Genomic DNA, 16,699 nt, shown 5'->3' on the forward strand with positions numbered 1-16,699 from the left:
GGATATGTCTTCCAATTGAGATAGTGTATTTTTCAACTTATTCCACGCTGTTTCCAAATGCAGCGGGATCGACTCATCCCAATCTAGTTTGTTAAGCCAAAGCTCCTGCAATAGGATCTTGCCTTTTATGACGATAGGACTTAACAAACCAAGGGGGTCAAACAACTTGATGTCACCGATAGTATGTTCTGTTTTGTCGCTCGGAGACCCATAACTGAATTGTCAATTTTAAACTTAAAGGCATCGTCAGTAGGTAACCATGAGATTCCTAACGCCTTTGTCGACTCTGAATCCGAAACTGTTATGATTTGACTGTGCTCTCAGATGCGGTGATCTCGGGTGAGTTTGAGCTCTAGGGAATGAGAACTTCGCAGACTCACTCAACCTTTTCGAACACCGTATAGCTAATAATGGGGCTGGTTCAGTCCCATAGGTTACAGTGTTGAGCTTGTATAATCTCAAGGATTCAGAAGGGTCTCTTCTCCACACTATGAGCTGAAACTGCCGATCCACTTCGTTCACCATCACTTGGCGATACATCTTTTTAACATCAGCAGTCAGGGAAAACCTGTGCAGACGGAAACGGAGCAGTGTCGAGTATAATTCCTCTTGAATGGTAGGTCCCACCATCAGAATATCATTGGGGCCTCAGAACACACTGATGAGGGATAACGTAGTGTGGAGTAGAAGGAATCGTATTGTCAGTAGGAGACATATGACCTAAGGAGAGGTACTCTTCCATGAATTCCAAGTTCATTTTCTTCAACTCAGGGTCACGATGCAATCGTCTTTCAAGCGACAAAAACCGCCGTTTAGCAACCTCAAAGGAGTTGCCTAAACAATTTGGATCTGATTTAAACGGGAGCCTTACTTCGAAGCGACCTGATGATAGTACCTGAGTCGTCTTACGATAGTGTTCTTCACATAGCTTGTGCTCAGGTGTGGCAATTTTCTTGCTAGATGGCATTTCTTCCAGTGACCAAAACTTTTTCAAGGTCCTATCGATGGATACTAGCAACTCTTCACTGCAACTCAAACTGTTTGTAATTTGAGGAGCAGAACTCCTGGAAACACATTTTCCCGACACAACCCAACCAAGAAGGGTTTTCTGAAGAGTTGGAAAGTCAGGACCTTGTTTAATTTGACCAACAGCTAATAATTCAAAGAACGATTCTGCTCCAATTAACATATCTATTCTTTGTGGCTTGTAGAAATAAGGGTCTGCCAGTGGTAGGTTCTCTGGGATTCGCCAGTCAGTCACATTCACTGACTGGTCAGGGTGATAACCTGAAATTGATTTCAGGATCCAAAAATCAAAGGAGAACTCACTACCATTTATTCGCGACTTCACCACTGTGTGTATTTTATCCTTTACTTGAGAATTAGATTCACCAATTCCAAGCAAGTTAATACAGGACTCCTCTCTACGGATCTGTAAGCGATTAGCGAGGTCCTCGGTAATAAAATTTGTTTGTGATCCAGAGTCGAGCAGAGCTCTGGCCAGAATGTGTTCACCGCTCTTAGTTCGGACGCTTACGATCGACGTAGCCAAAATTACCCTGTCCAACGCTGTCGCATGCAAAACATGTGACGTGGAAGATTGATTCTGATTTGATGGAGGAGAAGGACTCTCTTGGGGTGGTGGCAACGCGAGACTATTAGCCGACACTGTGTATCGATGCAATAATGTATGATGTGAGCGGCTGCACACTCGACATTTATTGGCTTTGCATTTTACAACAGCGTGGCCTTTTCGCAGACAATTAATGCATAGGGATGCCGACTTAGCAAACTCAAACCTTTGCATTACCGAGAGACGCGAAAATGAAGGGCAATTTGACACTACATGGTCTCCTGAATTGCAGTAGCTACAAGTTTGCTGAGTTCTACTGTTGGTGGAAGTGGAAGAACAAGCAAATGAACTGCGATTATGTTGCTTGCTTGGCATGACTTTGTCTTGCCTTGGCTTGGTCGATTCTTCAGCAGGCAGATGCTGGTATCGACGATTCAAGACTTTCTCAAAGTCGGACCAAAGCGGCAACTTCTCATAAGTAAGCTGTTCATCCCAATTTTGTTTCGTCACTGGGTCGACTCTGTTTAAAACGAGATGAATGAGCATTGCATTCGAAATTTTTGTATCATCTCCGATCGACAGTAACGATCCGTAAATCGACGAAACAGACCATGGCCTTTTCATAATTTGCCTCGGTGACTTGGAACGCCTTTATCCTAATGCTTCATCAGAGAGGCACGAAATCAAATGATTAAATTTTTCGATCACCGGTATGCTGTTGTCGCTATGGACTAGTCTCTCAAAAAGGCTAATGAAATTTTTCAATTCCGAGTGTTTACCACTAAATTTGGGTAATTCCAATTGCGGAAGTCTAGCATGAGTTGGGGCTGAAGAAGACACTGGCTTCGTCTGGCTTGCTGCATCAAAGGCGGCGATAAGCGACATTATCTTTCCTTTGGTGACAATTATCAGCTCTTCCAACTCGGCTGCATATGCATCATCACCTGTTATGTCCTCGATTTGCTCCTGCAAATGGTTAGCCTTTTCAATTGAAGCATTCAAACAATCTAATCTACATTGTAATTCCGGTAATTGCAAAGGAATCGACCCTTGATCTAATCGATCCTCTAAGCGGCGAATGCTTTTTACTCGACTTTTGAGCTTAATCTTTAAGTCTTCAAGAGTGGATTTACTTTTTTCTGCCATAATGTTTGTGAATGAAGATTTTACACAACAAACCACTATTATTTCTATTTATTTATTTATTATTATTATTTTTTTTTTTTTATATGTTTGAACGAGAACGATAATCGAAAACGAAACGACAGTGATTGCAGTAAACGAAAGATGTATGTATGTACATATAACTGTTGCGTCCAAATAGCGGTTCACATATGTCTGTATGTGTCGATATGTATGTATTTATGTGTTTGTGTTGCAATCAAGCTCTACTATATGTATATCATACGTCTGTGCCTAGAATTGAAGGCGATGTGCAATGTTTTCAGCACAAGACACCTCAAAGAGAGATCTGAATGTCTTTTGCTCAGCCTTCAATTTTCTGCACAAATACCTCTGATTCCTCTTTTGGATCTTTGAATCCAACTGCTACTTTCCTGTCTTTATCGCAGGGCATCCCTCGGCGGTAGCAGAATTTGCACAAAAATCATTGTTGGCGCGACCGACGCGATGATATTTTACAAATTGATTGCCGATTGCACACACACACGACGCGGGCAACGAATATGTTTGCATATGCATACTGCAATTTCTTGTGTCACTGTCACTTATTGTTGTTGCCTATAATTCACTTTACAGTCCACCCGGGGGCGCCATGAAAAATTAGAAGAATTTTTCTAATCAATTACCGAAAACTTTGGGTGGCTGTAATTTAAATTATTTATTTGGCGGGGCGAAAAACTTGATACGCTCGGGTTGGCGAACAACTATATTTTCTTCACAATTCAAATCTCTTACTCTAGCTAACCTATGGTGGCAAAGCGGGGCGAATTCGCCAAGAGCGAGAGAGCGAGCTTTTATTGCGCTCCCGCTTTGCCCTAGCCTAACTTACACTAGACTTCATAATTCAGATCAATAACTAATAATTGTGGCCATGGATGGAAGGTCACGCAACAGAGACCTTAAAAACAAAGTTACAGGCAATAATTATGCACTGTTAGCATATGGAGTAGTCGATCATGACTACTATAAGAGACAGCAGTACGAAAAAATGATTAAAAATATAGAGGACATACATAACGAGGTGGAACGTTGTGAGTTGCTGCGGACACCGCAACTCTACAGTTATACCCGATACTAAGTCAGTATGGCTCTCCTGCGGCAGACGCCGCTAATATTAAACGACACGAGAAAGAGTGCGTGCGAGAGAGACAGAAAATCAGTCTGAGCGTGACGTCGGGCGCTGCGTAGCCACTGAAAATTGATTTCTTGCTTTTGGCTACAAAAATGATCCGATCTGGTCCAGATTCAGCAATCTGATAGATATGGTCATTATCTATGATTCTGCGTTTTTAGTTTTCTCAAATGTGCAATATTGTGGATGCAACAGATTTTCGTCTTTTGTGGGGGCGGAAGGGGGTGGGGCGAGATTCTGAGATATACGTTTTATAGTGAGATCTAACAGAAGTGCGGATACCAAATTTGGTTACTCTAGCCTTAATAGTCTCTGAGATTTGTGGATGCCCCAGATTTTCGTCCTTTGCGGGGGCGGAAGAGGGTGTGGCGAAATTTGGACACGAAACGGTCAAGGTCCGATATCACAGGAGTGTGGATACCAAATTTGGTTGCTCTGGCTCTTATAGGTTCTGAGATCCTTGAACTCATATTTTGCAATTGACAAAACCGACCATGAAACCTGTGTGTTAGAGAGAGACAGAGCGAGAAAGAATGAAATTGTTTTCTTGATTCTGGCTATAATCATTATACGATCTGGTTCAGATTTTGCACTGTAGAAGATATGGTCATCCTCACCGATTCTGCGTTTTTGGTTTTATCGTATCTTTAAAAATGTGGATGCTACAGATTTTCGTCTTTTGTGGGGGCGGAAGTGGGCGGGGCGAAGTTTTGAAATATTTTTGTAGCAGTGACATATCACAGAAGTCTGGATCCACAACATCGTTGCTCTAGCTCTTATAGTCTTTGAGCACCAGGCGCTGAAGGGGACGGACAGACGGACGGACGGACGGACGGACAGACGGACAGATAGACAGGGCTCAATCGACTCGGCTATTGATGCTGATCAAGAATATATATACTTTATGGGGTCGGAAACGATTCCTTCTGGACGTTACACACATCCACTTTTACCACAAATCTAATATACCCCAATACTCATTTTGAGTATCGGGTATAAAAAGTATGTAGAGTCAAAAAATAATAATACCCTAACGAAAGGGAAAGTTGAAAAAACAAAGTTACAATCAGTGGAGACTGGAACTTTGAAGGAAGACATAGAGTCCAAAATTGACAATAGCATAGAAAAAGTATCTGAGGAAATCGACAGAATAGTGGAAAACCTGAAGTCGAATTTAGAGCAAACCATGCAGAGGTTTGATCAGGCTAAACTGGGAGAGTGTAGAATGAGAAAAGGAAAAATTGAGTTCCTCAGTAAAAGACTGAGCTCAAAAATTGAAGAGTTTTATCATAGTTATGAAACAAACGACAGCTTCGACAACCAGATCGGCGAAAACTTGGGACATATGGTAGAGTCCAAAGAAGATGGGAAATATTATTTACCCCATCAAGGAGTCATAAGAGATTCCAGTCTAACGACAAAGCTGAGGGTGGTTTTCGATGCTTCAGCAAAAACCACAAACAATAAAAGTTTAAATGATATCATGTGGGTTGGACCAAGGGTCCAAAAAGATATCTTCGATATTATGGTGAAATGGCGTAAATGGCCATTTGTAATATCTGCGGACATTGAAAAAATGTACCGGCAAATTAATGTTGATAAAGACGATCAACAATATTTGCATATAATTTGGAGAGATAACCTAAACGAAAAGTTAAAAGATTATAAACCTACAACCGTTACGTACGGTACAGCTTCAGCACCCTACTTAGCAACCAGGGTACTTGTTGCAATAGCAGATAATTGCAAAAATCAAGCAATTAGTGAAATCGTAAAGAATTATTTTTATATGGACGACCTGATGATAGGTACCGACACGATACTGGATGCTAAAAACAAAAAGCATGTAAAGGAAGTTACCCGGGAGTTTAATAAGGTTGGGTCTAACTTAAGAAAGTGGATAACAAATATCCCAGAAATTATAGAAGGCATTAGAGATGACCAAGAAAATAAAGTATTAACCATTGAGGAGAATGAATCCGTCAAAACATTAGGACTACAATGGGAACCGGTTAAAGACGAGTTTAGGTTCAATTTCCACAATGAACCAATTAAGAAAAATAACAAAAGAATAGTATTATCTGCCTTAGCCAAGATGTATTACCCCTTAGGCTGGTTGTCTCCAGTGACACTTGTCGGAAAATTTTGTATTCAAAAACTTTGGCTAGCAGACAAAAATTGGGATGAAGAATTATCAGAACAGGATACTCGGGAATGGAATTCGTTTAAAAATAGTTTAACAGAGTTAGAGAGCATTCGGATACCGAGATGGCTAAATTCTCAGCACAAGTTTCAACACCCATATAGCTGCAACTGTAAATAAAGCTAAGGGTGTTTTAGCGTTCATCAAGCGTTGGTCCAAGGAGTTTGACGACCCGTACGTTACGAAACAACTGTACATCTCGTTAGTACGTCCTATATTGGAGTATTGTTCTTGTGTGTGGAGCCCGCAGTATAAAGAGCAGCAGGCTGTTATTGAATCCGTGCAAAAGCAATTTTTAATTTTTGCCCTTCGGAACTTTAACTGGGACTCGGGTAGAATCTTGCCACCCTACCGGTCTAGGCTAAATCTTATTGACCTGCCGTCGTTGCACCATCGCAGAATATGCAATGGCGTAATGTTCGTGCACAAGCTCCTTCTTGGGACTGTTGACTCCCAAACTCTCTTGGGTCAGATTGACTTGGCCGTTCCATCCAGACCTACCCGTACTTTTAGGCCTATCCGTCTACCCATATGTAGGTCTAATTATGCTGATCATGAACCTTTTAGGGTTTTATGCCATAATTATAACTCCCTCTGTCTAACCCTATCCCCTGAACTGTCTCTTAAACTAATTGCATGCAATATTTATAATCATTTAAATTTAGCTAACTTTTAACTTATCTTTTTCTGCCTTTAGTAACTAAGTACCATTATTAACAGATAATTTGTTAATTTAATAAATAAATAAATAAAAAATAAGTCGATGCAAATTCATGGGCTTGCTGATGCATCCGAAAAGGCTTATGCTGCCGTAGTGTATGCCAAGGTAGATAGTTCTACAATTATAATAGCCAGCAAAAGCAAAGTTAATCCAAAGAAGAATCGGAAAACTATTCCAAAATTAGAACTTTGTGCAGCACATCTTCTGGCAAAATTAATTCAACGGGTGAAAGTAGCGGTTGGAAGTAATGTAGAGTGTTATGCCTGGAGTGATTCTACTATTACTGTTCGGAGCAGAACCCAGCCGATTAGCTGCTTGCCAAATAGCACCTAATTCTTGGCCCTCAGCCGCTTATTTTGTTTGTTACTTATGTCTATGTCACTCATTTGTTTGTTAAAGCTTTGCGCTTGCTTGCCCTGCTAAACGCTCTCTGCCAGCTCGCTCTTCGCTATCTCCGCTTTGCGTCTGCCTACCGACGTCGGCCGAGCGAAGCTGCGCTTAGCGATCGGAGCGGCAATGTAAAGGGCAGGCAAGCCACACTTGCAATTTGGATGTCACGCATTAAAGAACATATCGTAATTTTATTTCTGCGCCGAGTTTTATTTAATTCGAAACACCTAGTCGGCCGATTGGGGATAAAAAACATTATCTCCACATAAAATTTGGTGACCCCGACGTGATCTCTGAGTTGCAGTGTCAATTAATAATCATTCGCGATCGACATTCGTTAGCCCTAGCAAATTTTCGGCGGTTAAGCACAATTCGGTGCTAAAACACACTTACATACACCTACATACACGCATTGCTGGCTATTAATTTCTCTGTCGCGACAATTCGGTCAGTGCAGTGCGGTAGGCAGTGCAGCGAACTCACTAATACACACAAGCGGAGTACAAAGCGGAATCGGACAGCTCGCACTGCCGCACAGCTAAAGGCATTAGCTGTAATCCCTTTGCTTTCGGTTCCCACGTTTATACGTATACAGGGTGTCTTTTTCGGTCGTGCTGAGTGACTCTTTTAAAACCTCAACATGGCAGCACCTGAGCCTACCAATGTCGCGAACGCAGCAATGCCGAGTGATGTAGATTTCTACAAGCACAAGGCCGAGTCCATCGCGCGCCAACTAAGGGCCATGGATCGCTTTCTCACCAAGGAAGAGCTTGCCGAGTTAGATGAGGCAGAACTTCAAGCTCGCTTAGAGCAAATCGAGCGAATGAATGCGGATATCGATGCCGCTCAAACGAGCCTTGAAAGGCTGGATTTCCTGCAGTTAGCCCATGATGCCCGGCTGGACTTTTCGAATGTTTATGTCAAGGTTAGGTCCAGGCTGTCGCGGGAGTTGATGGCTGCTCGCACGGTAAATGTTGCCAATTCAACGGCTCGGCATACTCTCGAGGGGAATTCGTCGTTGTTCGCCTATAATAGTATAGGCCGTTCTCGAATGCCCGAGTTGCAGCTTCCGCGATTCGGGGGGAACTACATGGATTGGCCAGAATTCCACTCGATGTTCTCGACAATGGTGCACAAAGACCATCGTATACCAATCATCAAAAAATTCCAATATCTTCGTGGATGTCTAGATGGTGCTGCGCTGGATACGATTCGTTCCTTGGAACTTTCTGAGGAGAATTACGACAAGGCGTTGAATTTGCTAATGTTGCGATTCGATAATAAACTGTTACATTTTCAGGCACACGTCAAGGCTATTTTCGGGCTGCAAGGGGTGGAGAAGGGCTCAGCTATCGGCTTGCGCGCGCTCAGCGACAAAATCAATTCGCACTTGCGTGCACTTCAGACCTTGGCGACCCCGCAGGAGATTTCGGATGGGTTGCTGATCTTCATCATAGGCACGAAACTGGACCATAAAACAAAGGAGAAATGGGAAGAGAACTTGCCGACGTCAGGATTGGCTCGGTGGTCAAGCATGGCCTCATTTTTGGAAGCGAGATGTCGGATGCTGGAGAATTTGGGATCAGCCATGGCAACAAGTCCTAGTCAACAGGTGGGAGAAGACAATCCTGTCACCCTTATCACCTCCAGTAACGACCATCCTAACCCCATATGTAACCATTGCAATTCCTCCGAGCATTACATATCTAGATGTCAGGCATTCCTGAATCTCTCTGCGTTTGAACGATACAAAGAAGCAAAGAAGAGCCGCTTGTGTTTGAACTGCCTCAACAAAGGCCATGAATTGCAGAGGTGCAGGTCAGGACTTTGCAGGCATTGCCAGGCCAAACATCACACGCTACTCCACATTCCATCGGGAACTGGTGCTTCATCTTCCTCTTCACCGGCCGAGGAATCGATCCAGCAAGAGGCCGCGACTGTGCTTCTAGCAAGCGGGTGTTCTAGCCCTCCCCCTCGATCCAGAAATCTCAGCCTAGCCAGAACGTGTTGCTACCTACTGCCCTCGTCCATGTAACAGATCGTTATGGAGCACTTATCCCATGTCGTGCCATTTTGGATTCTGCATCACAGGCAAACTTTGTAACATCTAGACTTGCTGATCAGTTGCAGTTTGATCATCGCTCGTCTTATGTTCACATTTCTGGAATCGGAGATTCCATTCTACCTTCGAGCAAGTCTGTACATATAGTTGTACAATCCCAGGACGCAAGCTATCGAGCTTCCTTCGCTGCAATTGTCACCAACTCAATTACGGAAATGCAGCCTAACTTCGGCGTAGACGCAAAGGATTGGCCAATGCCGAATAATCTAAAACTAGCTGATCCTAATTTCTCCAAGCCCCAACGTATCGATCTGTTGATAGGTTCTGGTTTGTTCTTCGATTTAATGTGCGTCGGACAGATTCGACTATCAGCCCAATTGCCAACATTGCAGGAGACTAAACTTGGTTGGATAGTATCAGGAAGCATTGATAGCTCGGAGAATAAGCGTGCAGCTTTAGCCGCTTTTGAAAATTCCTCGTGCATCTCTATTGACGATTTTCGACCCACAACGCTGGAGTACCAAAACTTAGAGCAGCAATGCAGGAAGCAGCTGCTCGAGTGCCAGGTGCAAGTGGAAAAACTGCGATCGGAGAATCAGGAACTGCAGCGCGAACTTTTCCATATATTAAAAACCTACATATCCACGCTTAATGAAATTCAACTTTCAACAATTTCTACATTGCCAAATTTCCTGCCATTCTATGCAATTACAGAGGTTCCCGATGATCAAGACGTAATCACGACAAGCCGCCTTCGTAAAGAAGCGCCGATTGCTGCGTTCGACGATCATCCCAGCGTAGCCGCCAGCTGCGCCCAAGCAAGCATCTTCAAGAGGGCCGTTGGAAAAATAGCGGTTCTGCCCCTTCAGGATGGATCTGTTGAAAGCCTTTGCCTTCCAACGGCAGAACGGCTGGGAGCAGAACCCAGCCGATTAGCTGCTTGCCAAATAGCACCTAATTCTTGGCCCTCAGCCGCTTATTTTGTTTGTTACTTATGTCTATGTCACTCATTTGTTTGTTAAAGCTTTGCGCTTGCTTGCCCTGCTAAACGCTCTCTGCCAGCTCGCTCTTCGCTATCTCCGCTTTGCGTCTGCCTACCGACGTCGGCCGAGCGAAGCTGCGCTTAGCGATCGGAGCGGCAATGTAAAGGGCAGGCAAGCCACACTTGCAATTTGGATGTCACGCATTAAAGAACATATCGTAATTTTATTTCTGCGCCGAGTTTTATTTAATTCGAAATAATTAGTCGGCCGATTGGGGATAAAAAACATTATCTCCACACCGAGCATAAAAGAAGAATAAAAAAATATAATGTGAATGCAGCGAAACATTAATATAATTTGAACACAGTTTTTTCATAAATTAAACTTTTTATACAATTGAGATTTTCTTTATTTAACACGCGCATAAAACATATTATAAATTATTTAAAAACTGCACTTACCTGATAATAATAATAATCACAGATAACTTAATTTCACTTATTAAAACTTCGTTTGCCGATTGCAAATAGCAAAGAACAAAGCACAAGAGTTCTGACGACGAAAAGAAAAAACGAAGTTCTCTGCTACTGCGCACGGTCGGCAGAACCGAATTACGTTCGGCACGCGCGGAAAAGAAAGAAACTAAAGAAAAAACAAAGGGTTCGATTTGGCTGGCGTAAATGCCTAGATGACATTGTAGATGACATTCGTCATCGCTCACTGTTGGTACTGCAGGGCATGCACGTATAATCCTCCCGGTTGTGTCGAATTTGAAGCTTCTTTCTCGCAATAACTGTTGTCGACGGATTCATTTATAAATCATAACTTTATTTCATTCATTCGTCTTATATTTAATTTAAATAAATGTCTTATAATTTTCTCTTCTTTCGTTTCCATTTGCGACGCGCACAGAGAACACAACCTCTCCCTCTCGTAGTTCAAACTCTTCGTTTCCGATTACTCCCTAAATACATGTTATTGAATAAGAAATGGGCCCGCTGAGGCAAGGCGGAATGTCGATTCTAATTCTGCAGTATTATGATGAGGTAAAAAAGAAACTTACCTTGTTGACCAACAAGGCCCACATGACCTACGACATTAGCTTGGCAAAGATCCTGTGCGACAAGTTCAGAGGCGACGCACTCCGTGTATTCATCTCTGGGCTGAAGCGTAGCTTGACTGACGCTCTGTGCTCTCCGCTCACCCCTTAGGGGAATACATACCCCGAGCTGAGCATCACCATGATTATGATGATACTGGCAAATTTAGGTAAAGCAAAGTTCTTCACCACTCTCGATCTCAAATCAGGTTACCACCAGATCACTCTGGCAGAATCTGATCGAGAGAAAACGGTTTTCTTAGCTAACGGGGTAAGTACGAATTTTTTCGACTACCCTTCGGGTTAAAAAAATGCTGGAGGTATCGATAATCGATAATGTTACGTGCTACGTGTACGTTGACGATGTCTTCGTCTTCTCCGAAGATGAGGCGGATCACGTCAAACACGTCCGCTGGATATTAAAGAACCTTCATAGTGTAAACAGTAGGATGGCCCGCGAAAAGTTTTTAAAGAGAGCGTCGAGTCGAGAGCGACAAAGCCGAGGTCTTTGTCGTAACTAAGCACGGTGCAAAAACGGACCCTGAAAAGGTGAAAGCCATTCAGCACTACGATGAGCCCAAAATGGTATTAAGCGTCAGATCATTTAAGGGTCTAGCCAGCTATTGCCGTTGTTTCATTAAGGATTTCGCAGCAATCGCGAAACCAATCTGCGACGTTCTGAAAGGAGAAAACGGATCCGTCAGTAAGTACAGTTCAAAAAAGATCCAGATACAGTTTAATGAGGACCAACGCGATGCGCTTGATGTATGCAGACTAGCAAAAGCCATTCGATCTGACTACAGACGTCTCGGCTTATGGCATCGGAGCCAGAAAGGCCGCCCAATAACAATGATATCTCAATCATTGAAAGATAGAAAAGCAAATTACGCTACTAACGAGCGAGAACTGCCAGCTATCGTCTGGGCCTTAGCCAAACTGCGGCACATACTCTACGGTGCGAAAAATATTAACATATTTACCGACCATCAGCCACTCACGTTCTCGGTATCCGAGAGAAACCCAAATGCCAAAAGCAAACGCTGGAAAGCGCGACCTGTAACCGGCATCCGCTGAAAAAGAACTTTATCTTGTTCGACGAAAAATCTCGCCACTTGATAAACTTCACCGACAAAGAAACCTTAGTGGAGACAGTCAAGTCTGTCATCAACCGAGACGTAGTGAATGCGAATCACTGCAGCCTAGCAAAAGTGGAAAACATCCAACACGAGGTGATAAAAGCCTTCCCAGCCACAGGGCAGCGCAGTAAAAGGGAGAAAAAAATAATGACAGAATATTATTTCTCCAAAATGTCTACACTAGCCATCGAGGTGGTCCTAAATTGTAAAGTTTGCGCAAGGGAAAAGTACGATAGGCAACCAAAAAACCAAGAGCTCGGCCAAACACCGATTCCCTCACAGGCTGGAGAGATGTTACACGTTGACATCCTCTCCACAGTCAAAAAGTTCTTCCTCACCTGCGTAGACAAACTATTCAAGTTCGCAATGGTACAACCCATTGAATCCAGTACAATAGAGGACTTACGACCCCCTCTGTTGATACTAATGAATGTCTTTCCCAGGACAAAGCAAGTTTATTGCGATGATGAGCCTGCTCTTAAGTCTGAGATCATAAGGTCTCTTCTTTTGAACAATTATGATGTAAACATCGTAAACACACCACCATTCCACAGCGTATTGAACGGCCAGGTGGAACGGTTCCACAGCACCCTGTTAGATATAGCCAGGTGCCTGAAACTCCAAAGAGGAATCGTAGGCACCCTCGACCTTATCTTGCAAGCTGTTGTCGAATATAACAGTTCTTTTCATTCGGTAACCGAGCAAAGCCCCAAGAATGCCGTAACCACCGCTTCGCCGGAATGAATCCAGGGCATTGTAAAAAAATTGAGGAAGCACAGATCGAGAAAAATATCAGACTAAATAAAAACCGACAGCAGCCACAGGTTAGGGAACAAACTTTCGCCCATCTGCGATGAAAAACGGTTGAAGCGGAATTGGGGACAACGGTCCTCATCAAGGGGAAGGTGTAGAAAGACAACCTCCGTCGGTTATTTGTAATCCCTTTTTCCTTTAACATTTTAGGCTTATAATTTTGACACTCCAGCTACAGGAAGGTAGCAGAATGCAACGGGAAGGTCATGGCCGCGACAAATTGCACCCAAACAGCAACAGCGACTTTCTGCAAATGGTCAGAGAACGTTACCTGTGCGCAAGGTCTCCATTCAGGGGACATCGCTCACTGTCAGACGCAACCAAGCCACCTCGACCCTGTCACTATGGTCGACGACGGCATCATCATCGTAAACGATCGTAGCACCACCATCAGCTATGACGACTGCTCCGTAATAAGGGTCCATGAAACAAACATCATCTACTAGTCTCCGAAATAGTCCAGAACTATGACGCGACCGAGGGCGGTCGATCAGAGTCACAGGTGCGGAGGATGTGTCGCAACAATGTTGGTAGCCGCTGCAGCAATGCCGACACCACCCACAAGGCGCAAGTCAGCAGTTCCCACGGGTGCCGAACTGCTGCCAGCGACGTTGGAGTTCTTAGAACGGCGGCGATGGTTCTGCGCTGCCGGCAGCGCCGCGGCAGAACTGGCCGCGAAGCCAGCTGCAATCAAAGCCTTTAATTTCATAAATTTTCAGTCTTAAGTTGAATCTAAATAAACCGCAGCGTATCGCTCGCCGTTGATCACTAATTCTCATTCATCATATTTGGCCAGCTAACGCTATATATTTAATATTACTTATCTAGCCATCTTATCTTATCTTATCTGGTCTGATAAGCTCGTGAGGTAGCTCAAAGGGGGCCTAGCTGAGGCCACCGCACGGGTCGCGGGTTGCGGATAGCGGCCTACCTCGGTAGGTCTGCTGCGAATAAGCGGGCATCCCTCACAGGAGAGTACCGAAATAGGCAGTTCCGGACAGCCAGCGGGTGTTAGCAAGGTAGCAACACTGACGATGCGCTTGTGGACCGCCTCAGGAGGGGACGCCAATTAGAGTCCTCTCCTTGGCAATCTGCGCAGAGCGAAGGATGCCAAGGAGTCAGTGGAAGTGGGCGAAAGCGGCATTGGCCGACCGCTGCTTCGACCTCCTCGACAAAGACTCATGACCACCGCCAGTCTGCAAGGATATGGGGTGTTTCCAGGGAAACGTTAAGATAATTGCAGTCGATTAAAGCCAGGTGCCCAGCAGACCTAAGGCCAGAATTTGGGTGCCAGCCAGAGCGCATCCTCAAGATGTTGCAGAGGTGCAGAGGCTACCTTGGAAGGTAGTCAAGGTTGAGACGACACAAGGGCCGACTAACCAGGCAGTGCTCGTCCTCAACAAAGAGTCGCTGGCCACAATAGAGGCAGCAAAAGGCGAGCTAAGCTTCGGCTTCAGCTCGGTCACCATCAAGGTGTATAAATCAGACGCGGCGGCCGCGGCGCTTCCTGTCGTCAACACAGACGTGCAGGACGTTGCTGCGGACATCGAAGCGCCTGACGACGAGCTGGAGCCAGACCATGAAGGCTTCTCTTCTGAGATGAAGCTGTGGCTCGATTTTGAATCAATGTGCCGAGAGAAGGTCTCAGACGACTCGGACGCACACATTACAGTGCTTGGGAACCTTGAAGATGGTCCTAAGGATTCTTCAAATCAATCTCCACCACTGTAAAGCAGCATCGGCTGCCCTCATACTCCGCTTAGACGCGAGCGGAGCCGTCGTAGTCCTGATCCTTGAGCCTTGGGTGGTAGGAAACAAGGTCTGTGGATTAGGGACGATGGAATACAGGATTATTGTATCCCAAAATTAAGGCAAAACCCGTACCTGCATACTTGCTAAAAAGCACCTAAATTTATTTCTGCTGCACAATTATAGCGATGGCGATAACACGGCGGCAAGCCTGGAGATAAACTGGACTCATCTCAGGCTGGTGACGTCCTATATGGCCCACGAGGAAGATGATCCTCCCAACGACCTTGTTCGCAAAATAGCAGGCGACAGCGAAAGGACGGAAAAATACCTACTAATAGGTTGCGATGCCAACGCCCACCACACACAATGGGGGAGCACGGACACGAATGTAAGGGGTGAGTCACTGTTCAGCTTCATCTTGGACTCAAATTTATTTATTTGCAATCGGGGCAACGACCCTACGTTTATAATTAAAAATCGGCAGGAGGTTATTGACCTCACGCTAGTGTCAAACAAACTGCTAGACACAATCAAGAGTTGGAAAGTCCTAGAAGACCATTCCTTCTCGGACCACACGTACATCGAGACGATATTATCCCTCGAGATCACTCAACCCACCGACTAAATCAAGCCCAGAAAAGCCAATTTGTGAAAAATATAGCACAACCCTGGAGAAACTACTCCCTCCTAACGCTCCTAAATGCCCGAACACGGCAATACGTGAACAGGTTCACGGAGGCGTGCAATAAAGCCTTTCAAAGCAGCTTGCCCTTCTAACAGACCAAGGGGGAAAAAGAAACCCCCCTTGTGGTCTAAACAACTAGACATCCTTCGTAGGACTTGTAGGACTCTCTTCAATGGAGCCACAAGAGCTAATGAGGATACTCACTGGGCAGACTATAAAACCAGTTTAGCACTATACAAAAAGAAAACGAGGAAGGCTAAAAGACCCTCCTGGCAAAAATTTTGCTCCGAAATCGAGGAAACGTCGCAGGCCGCAAGACTCCGGAAAGTTCTCTCAGAAACAACCCCTTCGGTAGGTTACCTAAAAAAGAATGATGGTACGTGGACCAACTCCAGTGGTTGGACAGGACATACCTCCCAGGAGAAGGATCGGTAGAATCGATGGACCATATCCTTACAAAACGGAACATAAGCTGGGCAGTAAGCAGCTTCAACCTGTTTAAATCGCCAAGCCCGGACCAGGTAATTCCCGCCCAACTTCAGAAGGCCGGGGATACGGCCATCAACTGGCTGAACAGTATCTTCAGGAAGATACTGGCGGTACAATACCACAAGCATGGCTTGAGGCTAGGATAGTTTCATCCCTAAAGCAGGTAAAGCCTCACACTCAACCACGAAAGACTTTAGACCAATCAGTTTATCGTCTACTCAAAACCTTTGAGAGACTTATCTCGTGTGTAGAAAAATATCTGCATCTCAAAGAATACTCACTAATAGCTTTTCTCGATATCGAGGGAGCCTTCAACAACGTCATACCGGGCGCCATTACAGAAGCCCTGACTGATCTGGGGGTGGACCGTCACTTGGTGATGCTCATTGATGAATTGTTCATATGCAGGACGGTGACATCATCGAGGTATGTCAACAGATGAACCCCCAAGGTGGAGTCCTGTCTCCTCTTCTGTGGAA

Source organism: Drosophila miranda, chromosome 3, assembly GCF_003369915.1.
Source record: "Drosophila miranda strain MSH22 chromosome 3, D.miranda_PacBio2.1, whole genome shotgun sequence".
Lineage (NCBI taxonomy): Eukaryota > Metazoa > Arthropoda > Insecta > Diptera > Drosophilidae > Drosophila > Drosophila miranda.